Raw genomic sequence first — 13,864 nt, 5'->3', positions numbered from 1 at the left:
CAAATTGAATTGTAAACTCTTTACAATTTGAGTGCCTCAATTTTTTTTCAAAAGACTACATCCACATATATATATATATATATATATATATATATAAAATAAAAAAACTTTTTAAAAATACAACATCACTATTTAACCAAAATTAATTTTCAGAAAAAAAAACTCTTAATAATTATAATAATTAAACAAATACCTATAAATTAAAAACAAAATATATTTTAAAATAATTTCAAACACAAATGAACACATAAATTCGTTGAGTTGCTGGTTGATCATTATGATTTTACTTGATATGTTAAAATGGCACAAATACAAATAAATTATATATCCCTTCAATAAGGAATTTTATAAAAAAATTAAAATAATTTGAAACCCAGGTATATTGGTTTCAATATTTAAGCATGGAGATTCATTCTGGGTGCGTGCGGCTGAAGATCATGATCTTATAAATAAACGCTAATGGGTTCAATACTAATAAATTATGTTTCCTCTTACTAAAACATTTGTAGAATCGCATCCATACAAATAAACTATGTTTATTGTCCATGAAACATTTTATCCGTAGCTCTTTTAACCGTGGTATACATCATATGGACTCAAACTGTGTTATATTGTAGCATACCATAATCATTCATCCATGTTACAACAGGGGAGCAGAAATATCCACTCACACTTTCATTTAGAACGTGTCAAAAGTAATTACAAAGTACAAAAACTGGACTGAAAAATTTCACGAGTAGTTTTGTTTAGGAGATGCTAAATTTGTGGTGAAATCTGATACATATACAAAAATTTACAAAAATGATGATGGCCACTTTTCAAGCCAATAATAATACAAAACAACCGACGATGGTCTCACAGAGCGGTGAATGAATTACAGGAAAACTGAACCGGTCACAGTCGTACAAAAACGAGTTGGCTGGATATCAATAGAGGCGATCCCTGTAAACAGCATCAATTCCAATTAATTTTGAAAACACATAAAGCCATTAAAAATAAAAGATGACGAAGGATGAATTATAATTAAACCTGAATAGCTTTTGCAAAACCGAGTTGGTTGGATATCGGTATAGGCGTTTCCTGTAAACAACATAACTCCAATTACTTTTGCGAATAAATAAAGCCATTAAAACATTGAAAAGTAATTAGATATAACTATAATTAAACCTGAATAGCCTTTGCAACGGAATCTCTGGATTCAAATTCGATTAAAGCATAACGACTCGATCCCTGAGAGTTCCAAATATTAGCATCTCAACAGTAATTTAAACATAATTACTCCCCTCGGAGATTTCAGGTGTTTCAAAAATTTGAGAAATGCAATGGAGGTAAAGAAATAAAAACCTACAGACACACCTCGTTCACCAGTTGAATTTTGCTAGGTTTGATATTTCCAAACCTCTTAAACTCTTTTTCGAGCCAAGATACAGAAATGCTGGGAGGCAAATTCTCGACGTATATTATTGGCCCTATTCCTTCTTCTTCAAGAATTGCCACCCAAAAAATCATTTAAGATTAATGCCATGACTTAGATAAAATTCAGAAAACACAATTACTTTAAATAAATAATATAACGGCACATATAAATATATGGAATCAAATAATATAACAACTTTATTTCATTTATACATTGAATAAATAAAATACCTTTGCGTTGTGGAATCTGCCCCTCCAGAGATTGAGGTTGAGAACAACCAGCGGGGGTCGATTCGCGGCATCCCATGGTTCCCTCTTTCTGCACTGCACTACTCGGCTATGTTGTAATGAGGAACGGCCTTCAAGTTCAAATCAGGCAACGTGAATGTATGGATGGGTGGGTGGGTGATTTATAGGAAACAAAATTCATATGAACAGGCGCTGTCGAGGTGGATTTCTTTTAATCTTAAATGCCTGCCAAACAATGCATCGGATTTGCAGAGGAAGGAATGGGAAGTAATTGCCAATGATGTTACCAACATTTTGGTGCAACGTAGTGCTTTTATTTATTTATGTTCTTCCCCTCTCAACAATCAATTCAAGAGCCTGCGCATGCACCACCGTCCATTAACAGACACCAACCAGAGAAGCGCATGGGAATAACTGCTGTCCTCCTCATCCCCATTATCATGATCGTCAATAACTTCGAGGGCATAGCGGGCTACTTATGACATTCTGCCCCTTTATTTCAACCATTATGGATGGTTCTAGCCGGTCGTTATGTATCAATAATCCATTAAGAGTGAGAGCATAGAGAATTAATACATTAGTGCGGCCACATGTCAAAGCAAAGCTACTTCATAATTTATGTAAAATTATTTGCAGAAAAATAAGAAAGAAATAAATCGAAGTCAGAGAGGCTTAAACTTAGAAATTTATATAAAAAACTAACTTAAAAAATTATAATTTATAATAAAATTTAACATAAAGATATTATAATAGTATCAGTTAAATGTGAACAAATAAATATACCTGGCAGGTCCAAGAGAGGTATCCAGAGGGGCAAAAAAAAAAAAAAGAGCAAACGAAAACCAACTAGGGTTGGGTTCTGTTCCAGCTTACCTTAAAAGGGTTCGAGCAGAGTGTATTAGGTCAAAAACCAGATTGCATTTTGTACAGCGGCAGAGAAATTAGAAATGAATTTTGATGATCTCCATTGCGTTTCCGATTAATTTTTTTTCGAGTTTGAACTCTCGTCACTTAATTTAAATTTATCTTCAGTGTCCAATTTATGTGAATATGTTTACTAATATGACACTTGCAGGATCAAAATTAAGTGAAAAGGATAATCGGATTTCAATACTCAATATCAATCAACTTATTAGGAATCTACTAGGAATTTCAATACTGCACATCAATCAATTTATTAATTTATTACGAATCTACTCGGATTTTTGTTTCTAAGTAATAGGTTTCTTTTCCCAATTTAATATAACAAAAATAAAACTATATTTGAAAAAACATATCCACATATTATTTTAAATATATATATTTTTAATAAATTTTATTAAATTGATGTCTATATCTTTTGCATTAAGTTGATGTAAAATTTTATAAGTTTTATTATTGATCTTTTTTCACTAATTCTGCAATCCTTTTTTCCCTGTTCGATGAATAACCATCCATTTTCTGAATGATAAATCGTGTTAAATGAAAAGCTTAATGAAAATGTGATTTAAAAGCCGATAATAACTTTTATATTAAATTAATATTTGAAAATTCATGTATATTACAATTTTTATTTTTTTTCGGTATATAATTATACTTAATATGGTTTACAACATCATGTGATATGAAAGTAGATATTTTATTGGACATTTCATGTTTTTTTTGGTAAATTTCTGTATATAATTATACTTAATATGGTTTATAACATCATGTAATATGAAAGTAGATATTTTATTGGACATTTCATGTTAAACTTTTTAAGTGTTTATGTGATTTTTTATAATAAAAAAAAATCTTTTTCAGGATTATTTATTTATAAATTTAGATATTATAAATATAAATATTATATTAAATATTGGTATATTGTATTTTATCCTATGAGGGTAGATGTTTTATTGGACATTGTAATTGTAAAATTGATATTATATGGGTTTTTGTATTTATGGTTTCTATTTCTGCATATATCTACATTTTAGTATGTAAGTACACTTTCTTTTTATGTGAATAGATATTTAGCTGAATTTTTATTTATTTATTTATTTTATTAATTTCTTTTTTTTCTATATTGGTGTTCTTTTATATATATTTTTATTTTTATGATGATGATGATGATCATGGTTAACATCCACTCAGACCAAACTTTGGTCTATCGAATTATTTAGTTTTGTTTAAGATTTTATTCCTATGGTCAAAGAGCTTGGAGAGAAGCCTCCCCAGATCACTATAATTTTGACATCGTTATAGGGTAGGAAGGTGAGTATTGCAACAAAGATTATGAAACTGAGATCTAATGTGGTTGTATGCGGGGCAATATAAGGGGAAGTGATTTTCATCACCGATGTTCATATTCTCACAGAGATGGAAGATCCTTTCAATCCATGGTGTTTTAGGAACTGTCCAACTACCCGTTTCACTATGGAGCTCATGAGAGTTCGTTCTAATCTTGGTTATATTAATTTTCTGCTTTGAGCTAGCTAAAACAAAGAGATACTTTTGATCTTCTAGGGTGGAGTTGATGACCTCCTTACAATATCTTAATTTTCTTTTAGATCCTAAATATTTCTCACACCACATTTTTTCTTTGAACTTAAAAGTAACAATATTTTTAATGTTATTAATGTTTTTCAATGCAACATTTTCGACGATCTCTGAAAGTTTTAACCACGCCCTAGCATCTTTATACCAACCTCGCTTGAGCCATAGGTGGTTTTGGCTCGACTTTAAAGCTAGCTTAGGAAGTCTATGGTCTCCTAAGTTATTGAGCTTGTGCTTGTACAACAGAAGCCTAGTCATAGCTAGGCTCTCGATAGGGGAAAGACCCGCTTCTATAAGGAGAATAAGATAGGGTGTATTTCTTTTACTTTATAAAATGCTTATGGAATTGCTCAATCTTTTTCAAGGATTCTCTAGAGATGTTGTAACCCCAAACCTCACATCCATATAACATAGCAGGAGTGACTAAAGTTTCAAAGAGGAACTACTTTCTATCCGAGATTATGAGGTTTGTCATTTTACAATTACTTTCAAGACCAAAATAAGCTTTCCACCCCCCATTAATCCTTTTCTCAATGCTATAGTTCGACTTGAGCTTGTGATGAATATCAATTCCTAGGTACTTGTAAGAAGACACTTCCTCCAAGTTATTGTTATCATACATAAAATTAGCGTAAGTGTCCTTCTTGGATTTGATAATCATAACTTTTTTTTTGTCAGTGTTAACAGTCATATGAGTGGTAGAGTAGAAATCCTTAAGAAGTCTAAGTTTCTTATCAAGATGAGATGGGCACCTTGTGAGAATCAGCATAGAGAAGAAGGATGATGACTATCCTAGCTAAGGTCGTGCGAGCACAACCTATTTCCTCTAAACAATCTTCGAGCTTGTCAATGTAAATGCGAAATAGGGTAGGGGAGTGGGGCCAAACTTGTTTAAATCCGATATTACACTTAATATCTTTCGACCACCCCTCATTTCTCTTTAACTTGGCAATTACATTCTTGTATAAACTTATAGCGGAAGATCTCAACTCAAAAGGAACCTTTAGCTCTTCTAATCTATTCCATAGGTTGTTTCTAGGAACAATATCAAAAGCCTTTCTAAAGTCCACAAAGCAACAAAAGAGATTGGATTTATCATTGCAGCATTCCTCCATAATGATCTTAAGCGTAACAAGGTGGTCCATTGTTTAGTGTTGCCTTCTAAAACCCGCTTGGCCTTTAGGCCTCTTACCTTCACTTTCAAGCCACATGCTCAACTTCTTTTCCAAAATAATACCATATAACTTGGCTAAGAGAGAGTTGATCATAATAGTCCCATAATTAGAGGGGTTATTTGTATCTATATTGATTTTATAGATAACTTTATTTCAAGATGAAAAAAATAATGATCTTCTTAAATATTTCTACAATTGTTAACTAGTAAAACTAAATCTTATTTTATTAAAATGTCATAAATATAAAAATGAATATACTTATTAGCTTTATAAATATATTATTTTTGATGTGATTATCATAAGTAATGTGAACTACTTTGTGTAATATGATTAGAAAACAGATATTTCCGATAATTTTTTTTATCTTAAGCGAACCTTTTCTGTTCCAATTTAAAGTTTCTATCTCATAAATATTTATAAATTCATAAAGAGGATTACGTTAAATGTTACTCAAACACATTGTGTTGTATGAGAATCTATACTTGGTAGAATTTTTTATCCAAAAGATAATATTTTGTGTATTTTTTAATTTAAAATTTATGTATTTGTTAGGATATTCTGACACATAGGAAATAGTTAAGTACAACTTGGTCTAGTATAGAGTTAGGTATAGAGTTAGGTAAAGTCTGTTTCTTTACTATGTACATTTTGTAACTTACAATCCGACGGTCACGATATGTAGTGATCCGACGGTTCATTCTCTCCTCGGTATTACCGACACTTGATCAGTGGTTTAACACCCGATTGGTCCATGATCTCTATTTGAAGAGCATGGAGGGTCATTTGTAGGGTAATCCATCTATGAGAGAAGCATACGTAAATTTTCATTCTTTTATTAATAAATTGCTTGAAGTGGCCGCGTTGGCTCAGGCCGTGGACTGTTTCCCTCTTTCAGGGTTTTAACCATGTCAAAATACTCGTGTATTAATCTATGATCTGTTTGTGAATAGTGTCCTTTGGTGTTCTGTCTCAGGAACTTACCCTGTAAATTCCTACATGGTATCAGAGCTATTTAAGGGCCGCGTCCGTTGGTCATCCAAATCTGAAGCCGGTAGAACTGCATCCGACTACTGTTTCCTAGATCTATTGTTTCTGACTGCTTTCGGCCCGAGAGGACTGCTCTGTTGTGTTGGGAGCATCTGTTCTAGTGAGGAACCCCTTTCGTTTCACACGAAAAGTTTTTCGATAGCCCTAGCTGCGTCATTTTTAAGATCTCGAGGTATACATTGTTTATTTGTAGTTTACAGTTATTTTCTTTCTGTTTATTTCGATTTTCGGTTTATTTAGCATTTTTTATTTCCGGATCTATACCTTTCATTTCTGCGTATGCTCTTTGCCGTGCGACTCTGTGCGATTTGGGCAAATCAGAAACAAAAAGGAAGGATTTTTCTCATGCGTATGCTCTTTTTCGCTGCGCCTTAGTGTGATCTCGGAAAACCAGAAACATTGAGGAAAATATTTAGTTTCTGGCTAAAGCTAACTTCGAGCTGCAAGGTTCGTTTTTGAAAATATTTAGTTTCCTGCTAAAGCTAACTTCGAGCTGCAAGGTTCGTTTTTGTATGTCGATGTTTGGTTTTGTGTTTTTTGTTTTGTAGGGAAAAAGAGCTTTCTCAAAGCAAGCACACAACCTAAAGCATCACCCCCCCCCCCCCCTCTCTCTCTCTCTCTTAATTTTTTGAGATCTTTCCATTGGTACACTTAGTTTGAGCATCTACAGCTTCAGTTTCTGTTAAAAATGGAAAGTCCATGCCAAGTCATTCTTGATAGCAGTAACTACTTCCAATGGTGGTCCTACATTGTGGATTTACTTAGAAGTAAAGGTCTTTACAGAATAGCCACAGGCCTAGAGACCAAACTGAAAGATGAAGATAAGGCAGCTAAATGGGAAAATAGGCAAGACGAAGCACGTGCGTTGATAGGGATGTCTATTTCTCCAGATCTTAGATTCCATATTGCAGAACTTGATACTCTTGATGAAGCACTGCACCAAATTACTAAAGTCTTTGGAATTAAAAATGAACTTAAAGCCCATCAACTTGAAAATGAATTGCTTACATTGGACCCCAATAATTTTTCTTGCATTGAAGATTTTTTGTCCAATTTCAAGACCCTTAGACTTCTCTTGGAATGTGTTAAGGTTAAGAAAGAAGATAGTAGCCTTATCTACTCCATTCTTACTAAGTTGGGACCAGCCTATTCTGTGTTTGTTTCCACCTTCCATTCTATAAGAGAAGCCTTCATTTCTCAAGGAAAAACCTACAAGTCCCCTTCCTTTGATTCCTTTTGTGATTCTTTAATAAGAGAACAAGAAAAACTCTTAAACCTTGGTCTTCTTCATTTTGGAAAGTCTTCTAAGAAAGCGTTAGCCACCCAGCAGCAACCAAATCCAAAGAATCCTAAGAAGTTGTATCCTAAAAAGAATGGTCCTAAACCAAACAAGGGTCCTAAGAAATTTCAGCCTCAAAATGAAAAATCATTTCAACAAAATGATAAGACAAATGAAAAAAAGGGAAGAAGACTGATATACATTGCAACTTTTGTAATCGAGATGGCCACTTAAGATCCAAATGCTTTAAGAAGATGGAAGCCTTGGAAGCAGCAATGAAGAAACATAACATCCATTTGGAGCAATCTTCAACTTCAACTTCATCTTCAGGAATGGCACTTTCTGCATGTGGTTGTCAAGCATCTCGGTCTCGCTATGCACTAAATGTATCTTCTTCTTCTCATTCTCATGAGTGGCTCATTGATTCTGGAGCTTCTTATCACATGGCCAAAAACAAAGCCATGTTTTCTTCTTTAAATGATTGTAACACCAAAAATATATATGTTGGTGATGATAAATCTCTTAGTGTTGTAGGGACTGGAACTGTTCATCTAGACAATAGTCAGTTTAATGATGTATTATGTGTTCCAACCTTATCCTGCAACCTTCTATCTGTATATCAGATAACCCATTCAGGTGAAGGTAAAATCGTTGAATTTTCACCTCACGATGTTGTAATTAAGGACCTAAGAGATCCTAGACATATTTTAGCTACTGGCATTGCTGATGATTCTACAAGGTTGTATAAGTTTCAGAGCTTTGGGTCATCAAATCTTCCCTCAATATTTGTTGCTCATAAGGATGAAGTGAGCAAACTTTGCCATGAGCGATTTGGTCACTTAAACTATCGCTCTCTTCAGAATCTATGTAAAGAAAATATGGTGACAGGTCTTCCAATGGTATCTTGTAGAGATGGTGTTTGTTCCGGATGTGTACTTGGAAAACATTATCGGGACAGTTTTGAAAAACATGCCTATTGGCACGCCTCAGCCCCTTTATAGCTCATGCATAGTGATTTATGTGGTCCACTTCCAGTTACTTCATTCTCTCGCTATGAGTATTTCTTAACTTTCATTGATGATTTCTCCAGACGCACTTGGGTATACTTCTTAAAACTCACGAGTGAAGTATTTAACATGTTATTGGCCTTTAAGGAATTTGTTGAAAAACAATCTGGACATCAAATTCTTAAGCTAAGATCTGATAATGGCGGAGAATATGTTAAAAACACATTCATCAACTTTTGCACTGAGAAAGGAATTCAAATGCAACATACTGTTCCATATACTCCACAACAAAATGGTGTAGCTGAAAGGAACAATCGCACCTTAAAGGAAATGGCTAATTGTATGCTTCAATCTAAAGGACTTAGTCTTAATTATTGGGCAGAAGCAATTAACTGTGCAAATTACATAATAAATCACACTCCTACTAAGGTTTTAAAGAATATCACTCCAGAAGAAGCATGGAGCTCAATCAAACCAGATGTAAGTCACTTTTGTGTTTTTGGAAGTGAAGCATGGGCCCATATTCCAAATGAGAAACATAAAGCTTTAGAACCTAAGAGTGAAAAATGTATTTTTGTTGGATATTCTGAAGATGTCAAAGGATATAGAATTATTCCACTTAAGTCCAAAAATGTTATCATTAGAAGAGATGTAAAGTTTGTTGAAAATATATCGGCCTACGAGCCTAGTTCGGCGGATGTGCCACCTCTCCCTATCTCTTCTACTTTTGAAAATATTTCTTCTTCAGATGATGAAAGCGAGGATGAAAATCCTCCCCCACCTTCTCAGGATCCTCCTTCAGCTCCTCAGCTTCCAAAATAGGTCTGTGCTACTCGGGATGCAGCAGGTGATCTTGTCGGTGATCCTACCGATCAACGACGTACACGTTCTCAGTTCGAGAGAGCCTCTTCTTTACTGGCTCAAGCTTCAGTGAATTATGATCCTGACACCTTTGCAGAAGCTTCAGGCCATCCAGATTGGGAAGCAGCTATGAATGAAGAATATGATTCATTATTGTCAAATGATACATGGGATCTTGTTCCTCTACCAAAGGGACGAAAACTTGTTAGATGTAAATGGGTTTATAGAACCAAGTATGGACTAGATGGGAAAGTTGATAAACATAAAGCTCGTCTTGTTGCTAAGGGTTTTTCACAAGTTGAAGGCATTGACTATACTGAAACCTTCTCCCATGTTGCCAAAATGAACTCTATCCGCCTTGTTCTTTCCCTTGCTGCCTCTTTCAAATGGGAAGTCCATCAGATGGATGTTAAATCCGCCTTCTTGCATGGGGACTTGCATGAAGAAATCTATATGGAACAACCTATTGGCTTTATACAAACAGACTTCAGCCTTGTATGTCGGCTTAAGAAATCCCTTTATGGTCTCATGCAAGCTCCTCGAGCTTGGTATGCCAAAATGGATAACTTTCTTTTAGAATCTGGCTTCTCTAGGTGTCATTCTGACAATACTGTCTACACCAAGAAAGTGGGCAAGTCTCTTATCATTCTTTTTCTTTATGTTGATGATCTTATCCTAACTGGTAGTGATCCCAACCTTATAAACCATGTGAAGTCTAGCCTTAAAAGGAAGTTTGAAATGACAGACTTAGGACGCTTACATTATTTTCTCTGTCTTCAAGTCTTGCAATCCAAGGAAGGTATTTCCCTTTCTCAGTCCAAGTATGCCTGTGATATTCTACGCCATTTTCACATGGAAGACTACAAGCTAGCCCCTTCTCCCTTTCAGTCTGGAGTCAAACTTTCAATCACTTGTACTTCTCCTGAAGTTGATGCTACCTTATACCGTCAACTTGTAGGAAAAATTTTGTATCTAACCCATACTTGTCCTGACCTTTCCTTTGTCGTTGGCCTTGTTGCTCGGTTTATGAAAAACCCAGATGAAAGTCATTGTAAAGCAACTAAAAGAATACTTCGTTATGTTCAAGGTACACTTCAGTTTGGGATTCATTACAGTGCTGAAGCAACTCCTCTATTGGTTGGTTTCACTCATTCCGATTGGGCTCGTGACTGTGATGATCGGAAGTCTACTGCAGGTTACGTGTTCACTCTTGGTTCAGGACCTATAACATGGGCTTGCAAGAAACAAGGTGCCATTTCTCTTTATTCAGCAGAAGCAGAATATCGTGGTGCTGTAGAAGCTAGTAAGGAAGCCTTGTGGCTTCATCAGATCCTGTCTGAGTTTGGCTTTCAACAACGACATCTAACTACACTTTGGTGTGATAATCAAAGTGCCATTCAAATATGCAAAGATCCAGTCCAACATCAGCACAGCAAACACATTGAACTGCACATGCACTTCATCAGAAAGCTCATCCACGAACATGTTCTTGAAGTGCAATATTGTTCAACAGATGATCAAGTTGCACACATCTTTACAAAGGCTCTCACAGAGGCGAAGTTCAATAATTTTGATTTATGGTTGGAGTTCAGGAAGTTGTCACTAAGGGGGGATAAGCTCTAGTGCCTCCTTCCTTCTCCTATTGTGTCATATTTGTAAATCCTTCAATCCTATCCCAAGTTGTTCTTAAGGGGGGATGTTAGGATATTCCGACACACAGGAAATAGTTAAGTACAACTTGGTCTAGTATAGAGTTAGGTAAAGTTTGTTACTTTACTATGTACAATTTGTAACTTGCAATCTGACGGTCATGATATGTAGTGATCTAAGGATTCATTCTCTCCTCGGTATTACCAACACTTGATCCATGGCTTAGCACCCAATTGGTCCATGATCTCTATTTATAGAGCATGGAGGGTCATTTGTAGGGTAATCTGTCTATGAGAGAAGCATATGTAAATTTTCATTCTTTTATTAATAAATTTCCTGAAGTGGCCGCGTTGGCTCAGGCCGTGGACTGTTTCCCTCTTTGAGGGTTTTAACCACGTCAAAATACTGGTGTATTGATCTGTGATCTATTTGTCAGCGGTGTCCTTTGGTGTTCTGTCTGAGGAACTTACCCTGTAAATTCCTACAGTATTCATATATATCCACACATTGGAATTGTATTTTATTGTGTGAAAGTATATATTTAATATATCCGCACATTGACATTGTATTTTATTGGGTAAAAGTATATATTTCATATTGTTTAAAAAATAACTATAATGTAATTGGTATTTTTGTGTTTTTCTATTTAAAGTTTTCATTTTTTATTTTTTATATTTTTATTTTTTAATATTTGTGATTTTTATATATTGGTTTATGAATATTTTTATTTGGAAGTAAAAGAGTTTTAAAAAACACAAGCTTTTAATTTTTATTTATCTATTTTTTAATATTCTTGAAATTTTGTATATTGATTTGACCCCTGCTTTATTTTAAAGTGAAAAAATTAAATTATATATTTCAATATTTTGAAAGATCTTGGCCAAAATGAAATATTAAAATTATATAGAATTTATTCTCTAAAGTATCATTTTAATCACTTATAAAAATGAAAATAAATTATTTTTATATAATTAACGATTTTATATATTTTAAATATAAAAAATAAAAGAACATTGAAATTTTTTATTTTATTAAAATTTAATATATTATATTTTTAGATTTCTATTTAATTTAAATATATAATATTTTTACTGTTAGACAATGTGTCACATTTCCTACTAGCACGTTATAAACAAAACTAGAGAAATATAAAAAAGAATAAATAATATTCGGAACATTACAACTAAAGACATATGCAAATAACTATATAACAAACATTATAACTATAACGTAATGCACATAACCATTTAATTTAAGTCATGGTACAGTTTTCAAAATACAATACATTACTCCGTTCACATGCGAAGTTATGATTTTTGGGCTTTCCATGCGATCCAGGTGTACACCTTTACGGATAACGCTTACGATCTCATTTATTCGGGTTAGATCTTATCGAGGTTCACCACAGTTAATTACACCAAACTTTGGTGTCCACTCATTTTGGCATTTAATCCTTTTGGCCTGTACATGGAAACGGGGCATGGCAAGACATTACCTCGATTTCCGGTTGCCTTGGGGTTCTCATCGCTACTACGGTGAAGCCTTTGTGTCGATCATCCAAAGGATAGGAGCTCTCGAGAGTTTGTTCGTGTTTTTCTGCTGGAACTTTGTTTCCTTTATGCTTCCTCACTCCTCGGTGCCTCGTTTGATTCTATGGTTGGAATGCTTGGCTAGGTTTAACATGCCGTAGGGTGAAACCAGAGATGGTACCTTGGAACTTCACTCTCGATATTGTATGGATTCTGTTCCACAACTCAGGTGAGGGTTTTCGCGACTTTTGTTTTCTTGTTTTTGGTTATTTCTGCCATAGCTTAATGAACCCATGTCCGTCAGATGTTACAACCTCATGCTCGCTTTTGCAGGAACAAGGCGGTTGGGTCAGGGGTCTTTGAGCAGCTCGCTGAGAGGAATATGGCACCCTAACCATTATTCTGTGCTCAAGGGTTTCTGGGTAGGCCATTGGAAGTCTTATGCTCAAAGACAGACAAGAACATGCATGTGATAATTTTCAGTCTACCTGATAAGTTTCCCCAGCTTCGCGCTAGCTCTTGTAATTTTGTTTAAGGGTTTTGGGCAATTTTGCCAAAATGTCTCTTTGTGTTGGGGATTCTCTATAAATACATTAGGAGTGCTGTAAATCTGTTTATTTAGATGCATTGTACTGGGGTTTTGGTCGATTACTACCTGGAGCCCTTAGTCGCTTAGATGCATCTATTTTCTAGCTAGATTTCTGGTTTTTTCATGGTAGCTACCAGATGTAATAGATTCTCAACTGTAACATTTAATGGACTGTCGATTTATATATCTAAGTCTCCTTTCTGTCCATGCTACGTGTTTTCTTTTCGTCCTTAGGGTATTTATGTCTATTATCGGTGTGTTATGAATTTATCTATGCGAAATTATGACTGCATTGTTTCTTTGTATGCATTACGCGATGTTCATCCACTGTATTGTTTTCTTGAAAATGTACTCAACTATGATTTAGCTTTAGTGTAAAGTTTACTCTTTAATTTGGAATGGCAGAGTCTAGTCACTCATTATTTATCGAGAAAATGTGTTTACTTGCTCATGAATATAACTGGAACAAGGTCATCTGCTTCGGCTCGCAGCTCCATCATTATTGCTTTTACATTAGGGTTTTGACATTTATAATGAACCACCGAGTG

Source organism: Pinus tabuliformis, chromosome 5_1, assembly GCF_031772625.1.
Source record: "Pinus tabuliformis cultivar Carrire ecotype Pingquan chromosome 5_1, CPIR1, whole genome shotgun sequence".
Lineage (NCBI taxonomy): Eukaryota > Viridiplantae > Streptophyta > Pinopsida > Pinales > Pinaceae > Pinus > Pinus tabuliformis.
This window is presented reverse-complemented; position numbering follows the sequence as displayed.